This window comes from Lepidochelys kempii, chromosome 10, assembly GCF_965140265.1.
Source record: "Lepidochelys kempii isolate rLepKem1 chromosome 10, rLepKem1.hap2, whole genome shotgun sequence".
NCBI classification, from domain to species: Eukaryota; Metazoa; Chordata; order Testudines; family Cheloniidae; genus Lepidochelys; species Lepidochelys kempii.
Window position 1 is genome coordinate 62,783,995 of NC_133265.1, and position 7,011 is coordinate 62,791,005.

Below are 7,011 nucleotides of genomic sequence, written 5' to 3' on the forward strand. Positions count from 1 at the left end.
ATGGGTCACAGGATTTCTCACTCAGTAAGGGAGATTTCTCATAACTGTTCTCTAGAACTTGAGGTTGCTGGACATACCCAGGAGAAACAAAACACTTAAAGATATTGGTCACTGGGTTGATTATTCAGCAGCCAAAGTTCACACTTGTATTCTCTATAATGAGTACATACTGAATCTAAAACCATGCAACTGGCCAATTTTCATTATTTGAAATATAATGGCATGAGATTCTGGAAAATGGGCATGAAATTGCATACCTAACGTGTGCACGCAATTAACTCTACATTCATAAGAATTCCTTATGAAAGCATGGCTTATATGGGAGAGTTCCAGAGCTTTGCTCTTGGGTATTAACCTTCAAGGGAGTCTTGCAGTTGTTAATCTGCCCCATGGAATACTTGTATAATTTGTTTCACAGGAGTAATAACTTCTACCCATCTTACTTGTGAGTGCAAGCTAAGCCCTTTCTGCTTGGAGAGCAAAAACATTCCACTAGATCTACTACTAAACACTAGCCTGTGGATCAGACAGAAGATGTGCAAATAGCCACTAACCATTGAAAACATCTTCTCAGGGTATGACTATATTATCCGCTATTACCCGGGTAGCGATCGATCCACCGAGGGTCGATTTATCGTGTCTAGTCTAGACACGATAAATCGACCTCCAAGCGCTCTCCCGTCGACTCCTGTACTCCACTGGCATGAGAGGCGCAGACGGAGTCAACGGGAGAGCGTCGGCAGTCGACTCACTGCAGTAAAGACACCATGGTGAGTATTTCAGAGGAACAGCCGTGTTAGTCTGTATTCGCAAAAAGAAAAGGAGGACTTGTGGCACCTTAGAGACTAACCAATTTATTTGAGCATGAGCTTTCGTGAGCTACAGCTCACTTCATCAGATGTTTACCGTGGAAACTGCAGCAGACTTTATATACACACAGAAATCATGAAACAATACCTCCTCCCACCCCACTGTCCATGGTGAGTATGTAAGTACATCGACTTCAGCTACGTTATTCATGTAGCTGAAGTTGCGTAACTTAGATTGATTCCCCTCTCCCCCCAGCATAGACCAGGCCTTAGGCACTGACAGCATCACCTGCTACACTCTCATCCCTATTCCACTCCAAGAGCAGAACTCCACTGCCAGTGGGCGTCTTGGACCTGCGCTACCTATACAGACACATATGGCCCTACACACACATACCTGACAACCAGTCACAGCAGCACCACTAACAGTTAGATGGAAAGTTATTTCTGCTATTGAAGCAAGGGCAATTAGATGTATGAAAAGTGCTGGATCATATACCACCACCACAGGGCAAGTCCTACCCAGTAATGGAAGAAAATCCTTTACTGGACTGCAAATTATATTTGATTTTTTTATTCCTGAACTTCTGCCTCAACTTTCTATACTTGATTTAAATATAGAAAAATAGCAAAGCCCATTATTAAAATAGTAAATAAGTAAACAGTATAAGGGGAATGTGTCTCTTTCCCCCCATGTGGGTTACAACTAAACATTTTAGCTCTGTAGATTTCAATAGCTGCCAAAATACACTTCTCTACTTACAGCTAGTTACTATCCTATAGAACAATCAGGACTATGTAATGGGCTGTAATAGTACCCAGAATTCTGTGTGTGATATAGCTTATTTGTTTTCCATAGTGGATCATAACATCATACAAATGCTTAATTTAACTTTAAGTGTTTAACTTAAATTTGCATTAGACATGGACCCAAACCAAAAGCCCAGATCTGAATACCATAACTTGCTGGGAATGTAGACATGGATCTGAAATTCTAGTTTCTATGGTTGGTCAGGAATTCTGGTGGGGTTGCCTTCAGATATGAACATAAGAATGGCCATACTGGGTCAGATCCCAATAGTCCATCTAGCCCAGTAACAGGTCTTCTGAGAGCAGCCAATGCCAGGTGCTTCAGAGGGAATTAACAGACCAGGTAATCATCAAGTTATCCATCCTCTGTCACCCATTCCCAGCTTCTGGCAAAACTGAGGCTAAAAACACCATCCCTGCCCATCCTGGCTCATAGCCATTGATGGACCTATCCTCCATGAATTTATCTAGTTCTTTTTTGAACCTTGTTATAGTCTCGGCCTTCACAACACCCTCTTGCAAAGAGTTCCACAGGTTGACTGTGCGTTGTATGAAGAAATACTTCCTTTTATTCGTTTTAAACCTGCTGCCTATTAATGAGACGATAATAATGAGCAGCGTCCGTCGTAACACACACACACAGATGTCCAGTTTTGAGAACTGAAGTTGAAAAGAATATCCATTTGCTTTCACAGATTTAGAGAAAAGGCAAATGGAAAGCTGGCATTGATTTGTACCAACACACTTAACCTTACAAGGATTAGCATTTTCATATTTTCCACTGAAAGGACTACTTGGCTTTTCTGTCCTCCCCATCAACAGAATGTTCTATCCTTAGATCTGATTTAAGAGGATAAAATCTTATTTTTCCGTGTTTCAAAAGGACTTGTATCTCCTGCTATCTAAAACAAACCTTTCATTTTTATAGCTTTGCCTAGGCACATAGTAATAAATCAAAGCTAAGTTGGTGTTTCCACCATAAACCACATTTTTCAGCCTTTTACAACTCCGCCATAAAATTTCACTAGAAGATGTGATATGCCTTATAATCTGTACCCAGATTTTGTTCCAGGATGTAATTTACACGCTAAACTGAATGCCAAAAGTTCAACGAGTTAGGAATCTCACGTATTTATTTTGGTAGCTCACTGCTTTATCTCAGCAAACTGTATCTTGGGTTGGCACATGTCTTAGCCAAAAGTACTAGACACCTCAAAGCGTCCATCACCAAGTCCATTAGTGACAACAGAAAGCTCCTATCTTCCGAGACTGACTTCCAAGTTGTGGCACTGTCAGTTGAAGTTGCTAATCCACTCAACCCTAAACCACTAAAATGTGTCCCACTATAAGATTTTCATACAAGCTTTATACATGTCTTGATTGGAAAAAATGCTAATGGTATTTTCTTAAAACTATAATCTCAAAGTCTAGATTTTCTTATGCCCAATACATCTTTAAAAATATAGTTTGCTGCAACTGGATTAAGCCCCTTTACCCTATGTGTTGCATGACCAAAGTTTAATCTATGTTACTAAAAAAAAAAATTGACATTTCCCAGTAATGTTCGCTTGTTAAGATCCACGTATAAGAAATAGGTTTTGTCTGTGTTTGTGCTGGAAATGGACTCAGCTGTTTTCAGAAGTCTTACATCCTCTGGTACCTTTTGAATTACAGAAATCAGTCAAACATTTAGGCCAAGATTTCTAGTTCCACACAATCCTATAATATGTTTTTATTACACTATACTAATGTTCCATTGCCTATTCAAAGAAATGACTGGTTTAATTTCCAAGAAGAGAGAACCAGTACCAACTGTAGCCAAAAGGTTGTTCACAGAATCCCTGGGAAGAATTACAGATGGAAGTTGGCATACTGACTGAACTACTCAACTATTTTTACCATTGCTCATTCAGAATCCAATTTCACCTTCCAGGCTACAGGACATGTGCAGAAGCAGCATTTTAGTATCATCCACAACACCCAAAACAAAGGCTGACAGCATTCTGTACAAATTCCTCCTTCCATCCTAAAGAAAAAAATCCTGCCCGTTTCCCTCCCCCATCCAAAAGAGTCACTATCAGCAGAGACTCAAGCATGGAAAGTATCAGTCCAAGATGTAAATTTCATAAATTTATAAGCATGTGAAAATGGAATATAATGGAAGGTTTATTTGGGCACTATGCTAATATATAATTTAAAAAATAAGGCCTTCTACAAGAAAACTGCATGGGGTTTATCTTCCTTTAAAGAAAGGCAAATGTGGGGGCCCTAAACAGGTTAGCCATGTCCCTTAAGATAATAAGGATTGGCATGTTTGTGAGAAAGCAAAGAATTTCTCTAGCATTATCAGATACAAATAGTGGAACATACAAGCTAGAACTGCCCAAGGTCAGTTTTAAGTTACACAACTTCATTTTGGCATTTGTTTTTTTTTTTCCAAGCAATCTTGTGAAAAATGCATGTTGGAGCCCTGCCCTTTTGGCTTGGGCCCTCATTCCCTGCTCTGGAAGGCACACCTCCCTTCACATAAAAGTGTAACGTGACCCAAATAGCACGTTGTTATAATCTAAAAAAATAAGAAAGGAAGATAGCAAGTTCACACAATTTAAATGAGATCATCACATCACACGCCTTTTGTTTAAACAAAAATCCAAGTTGTTGGCTGCATAAGTGATGGGCAAAAAATAAACTAACAAAAAAACAAAAAACTGGGACTTGCATCTAGAGTGGACTAGTAGCTACAGACAGATTCTCTATCTCAGACATGCAACTCCTTTGGGGCCAGCAACTGGTATTTCCATGCACTAATTAAATGTATTAAACACTTAAATATCCATACTTTAGCTTTCGGATGCCAAAAGCTTTAATGATAAATTCTTACAACTTACTGAAAATAAAGGCATGCCTTCTCCATACATCAGCAATTTTCCCTAAATCTCCAAATGGCTTGAATCTGCAGATTAATAAGTGTTTCCATTACAGAAGTGTCCCTTTGGCGGGACAGTGTTTTCCTCGTCTCTTTATATAGTAGCAGACAAAAACAAAAAAACAAAAAATAAATATAAACCCATACACACTTTGCCAGGATGATGTTAGTGGCTTTTTCCAAACACAATAGAATAAAAATTCTGAAATGAAATATTCACAGAGGAACAGGGAAAGTGTGAAACTAAATATAAGTTATATTTAATCTGATTCAGTCAATACTAGACACAGAGAATTCTGCTAGCTAACAATACTCCCATAACCTTAAATAACAAGACACTTTATATTTACCTTGCCAATTTACAGTACATATAAAATGAAGTAGTCAGGTAATCCGATAGCCCTAATAGCAACATTAAATGCTATCTCATCCATGGAATTTTGACCCATATCCAAGACACAGGGAAAGAAGTTACCTTAAGTGGTAAATTGCCTCTAAGTTTCTATCTCTACATTTAAACATTAATTTGTAATGCAAGAAAAACATAAGCAGCTGCTTTTGATTACTTTCTCCCCCCACGGGGGCCTATTAGATTGAGAGAGAGACTTGCTGCAAAACATCAGTCCCATCAGGTGTGTTGGGTTTTTTTGTTTTTGTTTTTTAAGGCAAGTTAAAACCTGTAACTTTGTACTAGAGAACCATTTCAGTAATGAACTGATTTTACATTGTTTTCTTATCTACTTGGCTTACATAGTTGTCCAGAATGCCCAAGAATTTTAAAGCCATTAAGACTTAGGCTAGTGACCGGTACTGGTCTGCAGCTTTTCTGAAAGCCTTTCAAGTCTGAACATGTATAAAAAAAAATGACTTAAATCAAAGGGCATCACTGAGCAACATTAAGTATTAAAGTCACATAGTCCTACATGCATAAAGTCACATGGTCCTAGCACACTCTGCCTAGCAAATATAAGAACATTTCCTTTATGAAAATGAGAAGAGTTTTCCCTCCCAATTATTCCCATGTAGAATTCTAGTGATTCAACAATAGTCAGAGCCTGAAGACTTGATTTTAGGCTGTGTCATGGTATGAAGATATTGGGAGAAAGCAAGGTATGGGAGTAAGACAGGACTCCTGTATCCTGTTTGCCGCTCTGCATTAAGTCAAGTCACCACTTCGTGACTCAGCATACCCTTAAGTAGAATGGTTACAACAAAGAAAACAGGCTTGAAAAATGATGTAGGTAATAAGGTTTTGCTGTCCAGTTTGGCAGCATGAATGAATGCAGAATAACGTTCACAACACCAAACAGCTGACGGACGTTTTCAACCATCATTTTAAATGTTATGCCCCATCTACGCTACCTGACACTCACTAGAAAAGCTTAGTACCCTGACACAGCTTAAAAAATCAGTTTCAAGAACTGATCTTAATGTGGCTCAAGTCTTCGTTTGAATACCCTATCTGTAATAAGATACTGACCAGTTACCACAGACTCAACATAGTTCAACCTATGTTCACGCTCCTTGAACATCTCAAAGTCAGAGAAAAGCAGCATACTCACATACATGAAAGTAGAGGGTAGGAATGGGAAAAGATTGCCTCCATGTAAGCTAAAGAAAGACTTACAACTAATGGACATTGTGGACAAGACTAACATCACTAAAGTGCCTTAATTACATATGGTTATTAAAAAAAAAAATCTAAGCAGAACAGAGACAACGAAGCTTTAATAAGTATATAAAGGAGACGTATGAAAAGGCAATAGAAAATAAGGTTATGAGATTTATTTTTTTTAAAATCCCTATATTTAAAATTACAATAAACCGTAAGGAGAGCACTTTTGGAAACTGAAGTGGACCACATTACAACTAAAAGCCTCATCAGCATTTAGTCTAAGACTGTGATTAAATTAAAAAGTGTACACTCTAAGGAGTAAAGATAAAAATATCCATCACACTTTTACGTTAAATTGGTAGTAAGGCAAAACTACATCAGTGAAATGGTATTCTGAGAAAGTAGATTGGGAAGTTTTTATAACAGAGCAGGAGTACCATATTTTACACCTATATTATGTAATTAAGCTACTGCTCCTTTACAGATAGCTTCTATTCTGAGAAAGGAACAAGTGAAAGCCAGGTAACCCCATGGAGAGACTCAATCTCTCTGCTGGGGTCACACAGCTAAAAAGGATTACCAGGTCAAAATTTTAGCAGATTTAAAGAGGTATTATTTTGAAAAATCCTAAGGGAACAAATGAACTCTTAGGCAGCATTACAATTATAAAGGGAAAAGTCATTAGAACAGTTCCTCCATGTGTTAAGTGCTCAAAAGTTTGTGTGTAAAGTAGCAATTTTGGCATGTGTGGGTTTTTTTTAAACTTAGAAAGCAAAAGCACAGGATGCTCAATGTGGGGGAAAACTTTCAGAGTGCTAGACTGGTTAAGGTGAGAGAAACAAAAATATCTT